Here is a 14,139-nt window from a genome sequence, read left to right as displayed (position 1 = left end):
TCCTCGACTTTTACCTGCTCTGTGTTTATTCACCTCGGTGAGCACACATGCCCACGCCAGAAACCTGTGAGTCATTCCTGAATCTTCCCGTATGTTTCTTCCTCCCCACGACCATTTGATGTTTAAAGTTTTGTCCAGACAGAGTACTGAATATTCTTAAATGTGTGCTCTTCTCTCTCATCCATTACTACCCGTTGGGTTCACCTAGTTCGGACTAGTTGTTTTTAGCTATTTGTTGCCATATGAATAGCTGTCTGTTAGATTTCTTCAGTCACTGCATATCATCCAGAAGCTGCAGTTCTCTGTAGTAATTTTTAAATTACCGTGTTTTCATTTGGATGATATTTTAAAACATGAACAATTGTGGATCACCTGAATGGCTGCCTTAGAGCTGAGTACTGACAACTGATGTTGGTGTCTGCACATGCATTTTGTTTTCATTGTACCAATGGGCATTACTGTAATTATTAATAGCTTATGCAAAAAAGACGGGGAATTTGTACCTCAAAATGAGGCATTTGGGATAAAGTTCCATGAAGTCACTGTCTTTTGTTATATTAACAAAAGTTTTACTCTAGTTCAAAGAAGTAAAGCCATCCTGTGGTCTGCGTGGTATAAGCTGCCGAATTCAAAAGTACCTGTGCTGTGACAGTCAAGTGTTCGCGGTGGAAATCTGTCTCCATACAAGTGATGTCACATTGAATCAATACATTAATTTGAATTGTATTGTTTTTGTTTGTTTATACAAATTTTTATAGTTGCAGAAGAGCTATAAGCATAAGATGCTTGCACTTAATTTTAAGTTTGGATATATCTAAATAACAATATACTAACAATATTTAAATAGAGTTTTGACTCTAGGATAATTTATCCTTTTAAAGAGGGTGCATATATTACTGAAGTGGGTTGGGTCAGGGTCAGCAAACTTTTCTTTTTTTCTCTTTTTTTTTTTTTTTGAGACGGAATCTCGCTCTGCCTCCAGGCTGGAGTACAGTGGCACAATCTTGGCTCACTGCAACCTCCGCCTCCAGGGTTCAAGCAATTCTCCTGCCTCAGCCTCCTGAGTAGCTGGGACTACAGGCACTCGCCACCATATCCAGCTAATTTTCGTATTTTTAGTAGAGATGGGGTTTCACCATGTTGGCCAGGATTGTCTCCATCTCTTGACCTCATGATCCACCCGCCTCAGCCTCCCAAAGTCCTGGGATTACAGGCGTGAGCCACCAGGCCCAGCCAGCAAACTTTTAAGGTAAAGAGCTGGATAGTAAATATCCCAAGCTTTGGTGGCCATATAGCCTCTGCCATAACTAGTCAACTCTGAGGTTGAAGCATGAAGGCAGCTGAAGACAGTATGTAAACAAATGAGCATGACTGTATTCGGTACAACTTTGTTTACAAAACCAGGCTAGATTCGGATTCCATGTACAGTTTGCCAAGCCCTGGTCTAGAGAATACAATCCAAATCCTTTGGCTTGATGTACAGTGTATTCATCTCTCTAGAGTCATCTCCTACCCAGTAAGTATTCTAGCTGGACAGAACTACTTGTATTTCCCAAGCACGTCACCCCCTCCCACTATTCCATGCCCTAGCAAATTCCCCCTGAGGTATCCCTGTCTTAAACTTACTATCTCTGTCTCACTCTTTAAGATAAAACTTAAAAATTGCCTCCTCTTGGAAGCTTCTCTGGCCCCTTGAGCTGAGTTTATGCTTCTTTATACTTGCTCTGTACTCCCAAAACATTTTTGGTAAACTTACCTGTATTACAATTGGGCATTTACTTGATGAGTTGACAGTCTACTGTTCTAGACAGTCTCCTTGAGAGAACTGAGAGGATCTTTTCTTTTCTGCAGCTCAAGCTGCTCTACCTACTGCCCCCAGACTTAGGGAGTGATGGAAAGAACAGAAGGAAATAAGAGAAAGCATGAACTTCATTTTGACTTCCTATTTACCCAAAGAAACTGTGAAACAAATCCCAGAAATGTCTGAGTTTTCCTTGAATTGGCAGTAAGGTATTTTTCATTTGTGGAAGTGAGTCTTGTGATCTAAGTCAGTCTGAAAAAAAATAAAGGGGGTTTAATGTTTGCACATCTGGGTTTTGGGACTGTGAAATTCATGCTTGTTACAGAAGTTATTTAACTTCGGCCAGGCGCAGTGGCTCACGATTGTAATCCCAGCACTTTGGGAGGCCAAGGCAGGTGGATCATGAGGTCAGGAGTCCGAGACCAGCCTGGCCAACACAGTGAAACCCCGTCTCTACTAAAATCTACAAAAATTAGCTGGGTGGTGGTGGGTGCCTGTAATCCCAGCTACTCCGGAGGCCGAGACAGGAGAATCGCTTGAACCTGGGAGGCGGAGGTTGCAGGGAGCCGAGATTGCACCACTGCACTCCAGCCTGGGCGACAGAGGGAGACCCCATCTCAAAAAAATAAAAGTTATTTAACTTAAATAAATGATGGGACATCATTGAAAAATAAGAGACGAAGAAGAAAAAGAAAACATGCTGTGTGTGTTTGGGGTATGGGTAGGTAGGCTGAGGTGGGGGAGACAATAATGAAAGCCTGGATTTTTAAATCCTACAGCAGAAAGAAGCCCAGAGGGGGCTGTTTAGGGAAGTAAGCCTGTGAGTGGTGGAAAGGGCAGTAACTCTAAGTCCTGGGGAGGGTGAGATTTGAAGACTCAGGGCCAGGAATGTTGGACTTTCCCTCTTCCTCCACCTCTTTGCCCTTCTCTTGCTTCTCCCTGCTCCTTTCCTCTATTTCTGTCATCTAGATGTTTCTATCCTATGGTATCTTCTACTGAATTTTTGGGAAATGTTAATGCTAGTCATCTAATTGTTAAAATCAAACGCTTTTGCCCTATGTAGTTCTCATTAAATGATGTTGATGATTTTATACAAATGTGTTGACATTTTACCGTATTATGTTTTTAACAGGGTACAAACTTCAGACTCTCTCTCTCTCTCTCTCTCTCTCTATATATATATATATATATTTTTTTTTTTTTTTTGAGAAGATAAGAGTCTTGCTCTGTCACCCAGGCTGGAGTGCAGTGGTGTGATCTTGGCTCACTGCAACCTCCACCTCCCAGGTTCAAGCAAATTCTCCTGCCTCAGCCTCCCAAGCACTGGAACTACAGGCATGCACCACCATGTCTGGCTAATTTCTGTGTTTTTAGTAGAGACGGGGTTTCGCCACGTTGTCCAGGCTGGTCTCAAACTCCTGACCTCAGGTGGTCTGCCCGCCTCGGCCTCCCAAATTTCTGGGATTACAGGCATGAGCCACCACGCCCAGCCTCAGACAATATTTTTGTATAAATATATATAAAAAAAAATTTAAGGTCTTCCCCAGTGGAACAGAACAGAAGCCTCAGAAATAACGCCACACATCTACAACCATCTGATCTCTGATAAACCTGACAAAAACAAGAAATGGGGAGAGGATTCCCTATTTAATAAATGGTGCTGGGAAAACTGGCTAGCCATACGTAGAAAGCTGAAACTGGATCCCTTCCTTACACCTTATACAAAAATTAATTCAAGATGGATTAAAAACTTAAATGTTAGACCTAAAACCATAAAAACCCTAGAAGAAAACCTAGGCAATACCATTCAGGACATAGGCATGGGCAAGGACTTCATGACTAAAACACCAAAAGCAATGGCAACAAAAACAAAACTTGACAAATGGGATCTCATTAAACTAAAGAGCTTCTGCACAGCAAAAGAAACTATCATCAGAGTGAACAGGCAGCCTACAGAATGGGAGAAAATTTTTGCAATCTACCCATCTGACAAAGGGCTAATAGCCAGAATCTACAAAGAACTCAAACAATTTACAGGAAAAAAACAACCTCATCAAAAAAATAGGCAAAGGATATGAGCAGACACTTCTCAAAAGAAGACATCTATGCAGCCAACAGACATTTGGAAAAATGCTCATCATCACTGGTCATTAGAGAAATGCAAATCAAAACCACAATGAGATGCCATCTCATGCTAGTTAGAATGGTGATCATTAAAAAGTCAGGAAACAGATGCTGGAGAGGATGTGGAGAAATAGGAATGCTTCTACACTGTCGGTGGGACTGTAAACTAGTTCAACCATTGTGGAAGACAGTGTGGCGATCCCTCAATGATCTAGAAATACCATTTGACCCAGCAATCCCATTACTGGGTATACACCCAAAAGATTATAAATTATGTTACTATTAAGACACATGCACTGGCTGGGCGCAGTGGCTCACGCCTGTAATCTCACCACTTTGGGAGGTGGAGGCGGGCAGATCACTAGGTCAGGAGATGGGGACCATCCTGGCTAACACGGTGAAACCCCGTCTCTACTAAAAATACAAAAAATTAGCCAGGTGTGGTGGTGGGCGCCTGTAGTCCCAGCTACTCAGGAGACTGAGGCAGGAGAATGGCGTAAACCTGGGAGGCAGAGCTTGCAGTGAGCTAAGATTGCACCACTGCACTCCAGCCTAGGTGACAGAGCGAGACTCCATCTCAAAAAAAAAAAAGACATATGCACACGTACGTTTATTGCGGCACTATTCACAATAGCAAAGACTTGGAACCAACCCAAATGTCCATCAGTGATAGGCTAGATTAAGAAAATGTGGCACATATACACCATGGAATACTATGCAGCCAAAAAAAGGATGAGTTCATGCCCTTTGCAGGGACATGGATGAAGCTGGAAACCATCATTCTCAGCAAACTATCACAAGAAAACCAAATACTGCATGTTCTCACTCATAGGTGGGAATTGAACAATGAGGACCCTTGGACACAGGGCGGGGAACATCACACACTGGGGCCTGTCAGGGGATGAGGGGCTGGGGGAGGGATAGCATTAGGAGAAATACCTAATGTAAATTAATTTTACATTATTAATTAATGTTAATTAATTTCATTAATGTAAATGACGAGTCGATGGGTGCAGCAAACCAGCATGGCAAATGTATATCTATGTATCAAAACTGCACATTGTGCACATGTGCCCTAGAACATAAAGTATAAAACACCAAAAAACAAAAAAAACCTTAGGGTCTTCCTTTAGTCAGCCATGGAAGTTAGTGGTCCTTCTCTAGAAACATTACCATCATCATCATCATCATCCCGTTGACAGCTTGTGGTATGCCAGGCACTGCACATGTAGCATCTCAGTGCTCACACCAACCATATAGGAAGAGTTCTATGATGACTCGTATTACAGATGTGGACACAGAAAGGTTAAGTAACTTGCCCAAAGTCACACAGGTGGGAAGGGGCAGGGCAGTCTGGCTCCTGAGGTGAGGTGCTTCCCCTCCAGACTTTTACTTCCTCTCCGGATTCTAATTCCCAAGCTTGCTGATTTTTTCCAATTTTTAGGATCTTCATACCCCATCCATGTCTATTTATGATCTATATCCATCTTTTGCAAATAATTTGTATAAATGATCCGTGTAAATGTCTCTTGGCGTTAAGATGGCTCATGAGGAAATAGAAATTATATTTTGCAGTCTTTGTCTGGTTTCCTCAGTAATGGATATGTCTATAGGATATGAACTCAATAGGTTAGAAATAGATCAGTAATGGTACGACTGACATCATGTGGTTCCTGAGGTGATACGTTGAGAAGGACAAACATCACCTATGCGATAGTACCGCCAAAATGTTTCACCTCAATCTATTCATGAGTAAACAATCAGACAAACGCACTTTAAAGGACATCCTGCAAAGCCGCTGGCCAGGACCCTTCGCCAGCCTCAATATCACAAAAGACACAAACGCTGAGGAACTCTTGAGACTGATGGACTGTGGGATCTGGCCAGCAGCCCACAATGCAATGGGGCTCTCTCTTTGCTCCCAGGCGGATCGGCAGGTCGAGAAATAATAGACACACACAAGATGGTGACAGCTGGGTCCAGGGGGGTCACTGCCTTCTGGTCCCGCAGTGCCAACAATGCACTGGATATGCCAGCATTTATTATTAAGTTTAGTGAGGGCAGGGGTAGGTAAGTGAGGGATTTAAGATCATTTGATTATGAGGTGAGATGGTCACATGGGGATGAAGCAATTCTTTAACATAACATCTGTACGCAGAAGTACAGTGTACAGAGATAAGAATTTACAACGTAGTGTGTGCATCTAATTTCTAACAGAGCCTTAAAACGGATGCATGAGGGGCACCTGTCCATACGGATAAGATAGGGCTATAAACGCCCTCATCTTGCCGCAGCTCTTCTAGGCCTCTTTAGGGTTAAGGCGTACTCCCTTCTGAGAATTTGTGGTCTAACCAGTTGTCTAACTTCACGTCCTGTTTCTATGAATTTTTTGTAACCAGCTTTTGCTGCAACTGTTACTGCTGATTAATATCTTGCTAATCACAGGTTATGGAAAGACGGTGTTCCTGTTTTAAGGCTCTGTTAGAAATTAAATTTCATGTCCTGTTTCTATGAATTGTTTGTAAGCAGCTTTCTACTGCTGTGTATATACACAGATATATGTATATATACACACAGTATATATATGTGTGTTACTGTTATGTAACTTATATGTATGTAACTGTTTATGTATATACTGTGTGTATATATATATATGTCTGTGTCTGTATATACACATACACACAGTATTACATATATATACTTTCTATATATAAAGTTAACAAAATGTTAACAATGGATCTAGATGAATGTTAAATGGATGATGATTGTGGTACTCTCACAATTTTTCTGAAGGTTTGAAATGTTCATAATTTAAAAATATATCTGAGAGTAGAGAAAGACTGGGAATATAGATCAGGCAAGATTAGTCCAGCATTGATTGTTGTCGATGCTTAAGGTTGAGCATATAGGGGTTCATTAAATTATTCTATCTACTCTTTTAGATGTTCAAGATTTTTGCCCAATAAAGAGTTGTTAAAAAAGAGAACGATTTAGTCAGAGTTCCTGCTGCTGACTCTCACTGAACGTTTGATGAGGATAAGCTGCCATGACAGATGGCTCCTCTCCCTGTGTCTTACCCTCACCCCTGCTTCTGCTCAGCCCCAGCTGTTTCCCTTGCCTGGACCCTGACCCCATCCCCCATTTATCATTCAGCCTGAAGCCAAGGTGATGGTTTTTTAAATGCAAAACTGATTATACGAGCCCTGCCTGAAACCATTCAGTCTACCCAGTATTTTAGGAGGAAACTTTCTACGTCTGCTCAGCCCGGACCCTACCTACTCACCGGCTGCTTTCCTTGGGTTCCGGCCTCAGGGCAGTTTTAAGTCTCTGATTCCTGCCCCAGTCTTCCCTACACCTATGTAGAGGCTTGTCCCTCAGACCGGAATGCTGTTTTCCCTCTTTACCAAGTCAGGGCTTATTCATTATTTAAATATCAGTTCAATATCACTTCTTGAAATCCTTCCCTAGTCTCTCTGCTTAGCATGAAGCCCCAGCATAGGCCTGGCCCGTTTCTCTGGTAACATCCCAGTTGGAATGATAATTCTCTGTGATTGGCTAATGCCTTCCTCTAGGTTGAAAGCTCTCTGATGTGTCTGTTTTGCTCATCATTGTATCTATAGAAGGTGCTTGATATAGATACATAATTTCACCCATTTTTAACCAATTTTTTTTTCACTAACATTTAGAATGCTTATCTTCATAGAGTTCCCTTGTACTTTAAAAGGACAGGTGATTGTCTCCTGAAGCTTAATTTCAGTTCTTAAATTGATGTGATCCTCTCTGACAATACGGAAACATTACTGTCATAATGCTCCTTGAAAAACTGCTTAAATCACTTGGCTTCTGTTGCCTTTCACAATCAATATGACTTCATGCAACATGATGCAGCAGTTCACATCTTTCTCTCAGCCCCCATCAAGGAAACATTGTTTTCTAAAATTAAAATTGTGAATCCACTCACAGGAGGATGTTGTCAAACAAACAAAGAATCATCACCTATATTACACTGCCAAATTTTCGATAAGCTTAATTCCTCTAAATGCATTTAACTTAATGAAGAGTAATACAATTTAATAACAACATAAAATGGAATAGTTTATCTTTCCAGACCTAGACATTGGGCAGCTGTCTTCTGCTTGATAAATTGTGTCAAAATGCGAAAGTTTTTCCTCCTCCTTCAGATTTATTTCTCCTTATTTTTATATATGTGGCTTTGGGAATGATCTATACGTACATATTTAATTAAATCATCAGGCTATAGTGTTTATGGTTACACATCTCTGGGATTTGTTATTTCAAGTTCCCGAGGCACTGATATTTATATAACCCAATAAAATTTGATTTTTTTTTTTTTTTTTTTGAGACAGAATCTTGCTCTGTCGCCCAGGCTGGAGTGCAGTGGCGCACTCTCAGCTCACTGCAAGCTCCGCCTCCCGGGTTCACGCCATTCTCCTGCCTTAGCCTCCCGAGTAGCTGAGACTACAGGCGCCCGCCACCACTCCCGGCTATTTTTTTTTTTTTTTTTTAATTTTTAGTAGAGACGGGGTTTCACCGTGTTAGCCAGGATGGTCTTGATCTCCTGACCTTGTGATCCGCCTGCCTCGGCCTCCCAGAGTGCTGGGGTTATAGGCATGAGCCACAGCCCCCTGCCAAAATTTAATAATTATTAGTGTATTAGTGAAGATTATTTCAGTTGCAAGTGGCATACAACCAAACTCCAGCAACAAAGGGATTTTATTGCCACATGTAACTGTGGAAAACAAAGTTGGAGGTTGGTTTCGGGGGCTCAGATGAGGTTGATGGGGGCGTCTCTTCATCTCCCGGCTTGCTTTGCCCCGTGCTACCGTCGTTCTCAGGTAAACTCTCTTCTTACAGGTAACAAAGGAAGGTTCATGAAGCAACACAGTGAGTTATCAATTGATATAGGGTGAATTTTGGATATTTACAGATGGGGCAAAAGGCCCCAGCTGAGCCTAAACTGGGGTTCTGATTGTGCCCGGGTGTCTACTTACGTGGCAAGATTTTCTGCGGGGAGGCGGGTGCTTAAGGAGAGGATTTGTTACGGGACTGCTGAGAGGGGCCAAATGGGGAGGCATTACGTGGTGCTGTTTGTTTCACCATGGCCCAGGGACTTTAAGCTTGGTGCAAAAGTAACTGCGGTGTTAGCCATTAAAAGTAATGGCAAGGCCGGGCGTGGTGGCTCACGCCTGTAATCCCAGCACTTTGGGAGGTCCAGGCGGGAGGATCACAAGGTCAGGAGATCGACACCATCCTGGCTAACGCGGTGAAACCCCGTCTCTACTAAAAATACAAAAAACTAGCCGGGCGTGGTGGCGGGCGCCTGTAGTCCCAGCTACTCGGGAGGTTGAGGCAGGAGAATGGCGGGAACCCGGGAGGCGGAGCTTGCAGTGAGCTGAGATCTGGCCACTGCACTCCAGCCTGGGCCACAGAGCGAGACTCCGTCTCAAAAAAAAAAAAGTGATGGCAAATTACTTTTTTGAGCTGCTGTGGATTGTAGAGAGCTATAACAGAGGGTGAAATAATCACTTTTTATGAAGAATTTCATAAATTCTGAGGGGAATGTGCAGTTTTGGTACATTAGGGTGTGATGCCCTGCAGAGTTTTACAGCTCTGGCCAGGCACCTTTTTTTTCTTTTTCTTTTCTTTTTTTTTTTTGAGATGGAGTTTTGCTTTGTTGCCCAGGCAGGAGTGCAATGGTAAGATCTTGGCTCACTGCAACCTCCACCTCCAGGGTTCAAGCAGTTCTTCTGTCTTAACCTCCCAAGTAGCTAGGATTACAGGCGCGCACCACCACGCCCAGCAGATTTTTGTATTTTTTAGTAGAGACGAGATTTCACCATGTTGGCCAGGCTGATCTCGAACTCCTGACCTCAGGTGATCCACCCGCCTCGGCCTCCCAAAGTGTTGTGATTATGGGCGTGAAGCCCCCAAGCCCGGCGCCAGGCACCGTTTTTAGGGTCCTCTGGGGAGTGGGAGAAGGGCTGTTTGAAGGCGGTAATGGAGAGAACAGAGACCTCTCTTATGCAAGGAGAGTGTAAAAGGAAACTGTGGCCCAGAAATTCACTCCCTTAAAACTATCAATAACTATGTACCCCTGGGGAAGTCTTCATGTATTCCCAGGCATTTGCGAGGAACGCATAAAGAGGTACCAGCATGCACAGAATGTTCGCAGCAACACAGTTATTTTTTCCTTTTTGTTTTCCCCCAACCCGTTTTCTCCATCCCCGACTTCTTTTCCCACTCCCTCTTCCAAACGTCTTCTCCCACCCCCCTCTCTGTCCACCCTCTTCCCCCCATCTTCTCTCTCCACAGTCCGCTCTCTGTTGCCCTCTCCACCCTCTTCTCCCCATTCCCATGCCCTGAGGTCTCCTTTGATCCCCTTCCCCTCTCCCCAATCCCCCCCCCCTTTTCCTCACTCGTCTTTTTTTTTTTTTTTTTTTTTTTTTTTTGAGACGGAGTCTCGCTGTGTCGCCCAGGCTAGAGTGCTGGCTCGAACTCGGCTCACTGCAAGCCCTGCCTCCTGCGTTCACACCATTCTCCTGCCTCAGCCTCCGGAGTAGCTGGGACTACAGGCGCCCGCCACCTCGCCCAGGTAATTTTTCTATCTTCAGTAGGGACGAGGTTTCACCATGTTGGCCAGGATGGTCTTGATCTCCTGACCTGGTGATCTGTCCGCCTCCGCCTCCCAAAGTGCTGGGATTACAGGCGTGAGCCCTGGCGTCCGGCCTTCCCCCACCCCTCTTCTAAATGTTTTCTCCCCACACCCTCATCCTCTCTCCCCACCCTCTTCTCCCTAGGGTCAGCTTTCCATTCCTTCTCTCCAAGGTCTTTCCCCGTTCCCCTCACCCTCCTTCTCCGCGGCCTTCCACCATCTTACCATTTCCTGTCCCAGAGGTCTCCTCCCACTGTCTTCTCCCCATTCCCTCTCCCCGAGGTCCCCTCCCCACCATCTACTCTCTAGTGCCTCTACCCACCCTCTTCTCCCCACCATCTTCTTTCCACCCCATTCCCCCCCTTTTCCCTCCCCACCCCCTCTTCTTACCCCCTTTTCCCTCCCCCACTCCTATTCCGAATCCCCTCTTCCAAATCACACCCCCTTTTCTCCACCCCCTCTTCTAATTATCTTCTCCACACCCCTTCCACTATCTTCTCTCCATTCCCTCTCCCCAAAGTCTTCTTTGTCCCACCCCCTCTCCCCACCATCTTCTTCCCATTCTCTCCCGGAGGTCCCCTCCCCACCATCTGCTCTCCATTGCCTCTCCCTGCCCTCTTCTCTCCACCCTGTTCTCCTCCCCATCTCCTTTTCATTCCCTCTCCCCAAAGTCTTCTTTCCATCCGCTCCCCACCCCCTCTCCCCAGCCTGTCTCCCCACCTCTTCTCCCAGCCCCCTCTCCCCCAACAACATGTTTTTAAAGCTATGGTTACTCTTAGCTGTAAAAAATTCTTAAACAGTCAAGGCAGGAGGATCACTTGAGCCCAGAAGTTTGAGGCTGCAGTAAGCTATGATCACATCACTGCACTCCAGCCTCTGTGACAGAGCAAGGCTGTCTCAAAAAGAAAAAGAAAAAAGGATGTTCAGATAGGGCCGCTGTCTGGCCTATTATAAGCCATTTGATTAATGACAGAGAAAGGATTTTTTGTTTTGTTTTGTTTGTTTCCTCTGTTTCTCATTTTTTCATCTCTTTTCTTGCCTTTCTGTGGGCTACTTGAACAGTTTTTAAAATTTCGTCTGGATGTATTTATAGTATTTTGGGTTTTATACTTTGTATGGCTTTTTAAGTGGTCATCCTAGGAATAACAATATACGTACATGACTTACCACAGTCGGCAAAGTGCAGAAACCTTACTTCCATATAGTTACTCCTGCCTCCCTGCTTTTTAAATAAAATTATCTCAAGTATTTCCTCTATATACATTGAGTCCGCATGAAATGGTATTATACTTTTCGCTTCCCACATAACTATGATTTCAGAAGCTCATAAGCAGGATAGTATATTCTATTTATCCCTGTTTTTACTTACTGCAATGTTCCTTTCCCTTCCTTGAGTTCCATGCCTCTTTCTGTTATCATGTACTTTAGAGTGCCTCCTTTAGTTAGATGTTAAGGGTAGGTTTGCTAGCAACAAATACTCCTACTTATCTTTTGTCTGAGAATATTTTTGTTTCCCTTTCATTACTGCGTGATACTTTTTGCCAGATATAGAATTCATGGTTCATAATTCTTTTTTTCTTTGTACTTGAGGAAAATGCACTACTTCCTTCTGGTTTTCAGGGGCTCAGATAAGTGGGAAGTATGGTTTTTCTCTTGGTTTCTGGTTGGAGCAGGGTGAATACTACCAAAAAGCTTCTCTGTGTTAGGCCACACTTATGCTGGTCCTTTGGCTGCAAGGAACAGACTTTTCTTAGAGCTCTTTTTGACTGCGCCAGTCTTAGTCATTGAGGCTCTCATAGACTGGGTGGCTTAAACACCTATTGCTTCCAGCTCTGGAGGGTGGAAACTCCAGTACCGATGTGCCTAAAGATCCAGTGTCAGGTGAGGGTCCCAGTCCTGGTTTTCGGGTGGCCGTCGTCTCATTGGATCCTCACAGGGTAGAAAGCAGAGAGAGAAAGCAAGTCCTCATGTCTCTTCCTACAAGGACACTAATCCAGTTTATGAGGATGCCACCCTCATAGCCTAATCACCTCCCAAAGGACCCACCTCCTAATAACACCTTGTTGGGGAATAGGATTTTAACACAGAAATTTGGCAGAGGGGGCTGGGCACAGTGGCTCACACCTGTAATCCCAGCACTTTGGGAGGCTGAGGTGGGCGGATCATGACATCAGGAGATTGAGACCATCCTGGCTAACACGGTGAAACCCTGTCTCTACTAAAAATACAAAAAATTAGCCGGGCGTGGTGGCAGGCACCTGTAGTCCCAGCTACTTGGGAGGCTGAGGCAGGAGAATTGTTTGAACCTGGGAGGCAGAGGTTGCAGTGAGCTGAGATTGCACCACTGCACTCCAGCCTGGGCAACAGAGTAAGACTCCATCTCAAAAAAAAAAAAAAAAAATCTGGCAGAGGGACAGAAATATTCAGTCAATAACTGCCTGTTGCTGGTTCTAGACTGGAAGCTTCTGGAACGAGTTAGCTGGGAGATCTGGGAGGCAATAAGGAAAATGAAGAAATTTACTACCATGTTGTGCCTCAGCCCCAAAATCCCCAGTTTTCCTTCTTCTTTCCACATTTCAGAGACTTCCTATGCTTGTTTTTGTGTTTTGTCCAAGTTTTCCTTGTTGTAAGATGGAAGACTTGGGAGGCATAGGGTTCCTCCATTTTGGCCCAGATGTAGAATTTTTCCAGCATTTTATGTATTTCTTTATTTTTGAGTCTGAGTCTCGCTCTGTCACCCAGGCTGGAGTGCAGTGGTGCAGTCTCGGCTCACTGCAACCTCTGCCTCCCGGGATCAAGCGATTCTGTCTCAGCCTCCTGAGTAGCTGGGATTACAGGTGTGCACCATCACTCCTGGCTAATTTTTGTATTTTTAGTAGAGACAGGGTTTCACCGTGTTGGCCAGGCTGGTCTTGAATTTCCTGAACTCAAGCGATCCTCCCGCCTCAGCCTCCCAAAGTGCTGGGATTACAGGCATGAGCCACAGCACCCAGCCGGATTTTTCCAACATTTTATTATGAAAATTTTCAAACACAAAGTAACATTGAAAAAATTTGACGGTGAACACCCATATACCACCACCTAGATTCCACCACAAACATGTTACTATATTGTTTTAACATGGTTCTTGATACATAAAACCTGGAAACAACACAAATGAGCATCTATAGACTTATGTTTCCAAAATGGCAGCCTAGGCACAATTGGCTTCATTCTCTCCCCCGCCAGCAAACAAATATAGAGCACCAAGATTATCACCAACGATATCTCTGAATTCAAATATGAGGAGGAGACAGTTATCAGGGCCACAGACAAGTGAGAAAGCTCCAAGCAGACAGTCTGCAAATTGAACTCCGTATCTGTAACAGCTCTCCCTCCATCTGCCTGACCAACTGTGTGGAGAATTTCCCCCAACTCATGACTTCGACACTGGAAAAAGTGAGACCGACGTGTACAACCAGCCTCCTCACTCATCCTGGGTTCCTTGACAGGAGATCTGTCCTGCCTCAGCCCACAGGAAGCACCAAAAATCCTTGAAGGA

Source organism: Macaca mulatta, chromosome 6 (assembly GCF_049350105.2).
Source record: "Macaca mulatta isolate MMU2019108-1 chromosome 6, T2T-MMU8v2.0, whole genome shotgun sequence".
Lineage (NCBI taxonomy): Eukaryota > Metazoa > Chordata > Mammalia > Primates > Cercopithecidae > Macaca > Macaca mulatta.
Note: the sequence above shows the minus strand (reverse complement) of the source record.